Source organism: Monopterus albus, unplaced genomic scaffold, assembly GCF_001952655.1.
Source record: "Monopterus albus unplaced genomic scaffold, M_albus_1.0 scaffold320.1, whole genome shotgun sequence".
Lineage (NCBI taxonomy): Eukaryota > Metazoa > Chordata > Actinopteri > Synbranchiformes > Synbranchidae > Monopterus > Monopterus albus.
In genome coordinates this window covers 526,864-527,547 of record NW_018128200.1, presented here as the reverse complement: position 1 = coordinate 527,547, position 684 = coordinate 526,864, and the positions used below count along the sequence as shown (strand labels likewise).

General features: G+C 54.5%; 1 protein-coding gene across 4 annotated transcripts in view; it reads left to right on the top strand.

Annotated features, from left to right (window-relative positions):
* thada (THADA armadillo repeat containing) overlaps positions 1 to 684 on the top strand; it is a 216,528-nt gene that overhangs the window by 54,455 nt on the left and 161,389 nt on the right. The gene's annotated exons all lie outside the window — the stretch shown is intronic.

The following is a 684-nucleotide window of genomic DNA, read 5'->3' as shown; positions in this document are numbered from 1 at the left end:
CTTCTCCGCAGTCTTTACCACTCTCTGCAGGTGCTTGCGGTCCATAGCAGTAGTGCTGCCATACCAGACAATGATGCAGCTGGTCAAGATCCTCTCAATGATGCAGCTGTAGAAGTTGCAAAGGATCCTAGGCGACATGCCAAACCTCCTCAGCCTCCTCAGGAAGTATGACCAGCTGTGTGGTGTTAAGCGTCTAAGTGAGGTCCTCCCTAATGTGGACGCCCAGGTATTTGAAGCTGCTCACCCTCTCCACTTCGAGCCCCCGGATGAACAGTGGCCGATGAGATCTCCTCTCCTCTCCTTCCTCATGTCCACTATCATCTCCGTTGTCTTGTTCGTGTTGAGGCTGAGATTATTGTCCTTGCACCATGACAGCAGACCGGCCACCTCCCTCCTGTAGGCTGCTTCGTCCCCGCAAGTGATGCGACCTATCACTGCGGTGTCGTCCGCGAACTTCAGGATCATGTTGTCTTTGTGGGAGCCGACACGGTCGTGGCTGAACAGGGTGTAGAGGATGGGACTAAGGACACATCCTTGTGGGGTGCCAATGTTCATAACAATGCTGGCTGAAGTCCTATTGCCAATCCTGACAGTCTGGGGCCTGCCAGTCCGAAAATCTAGGAGCCAGTCACAGAGGGTGGGGTGCAGACCCAGTGTGGACAGTTTGTGGGTGAGTGGGTGAGG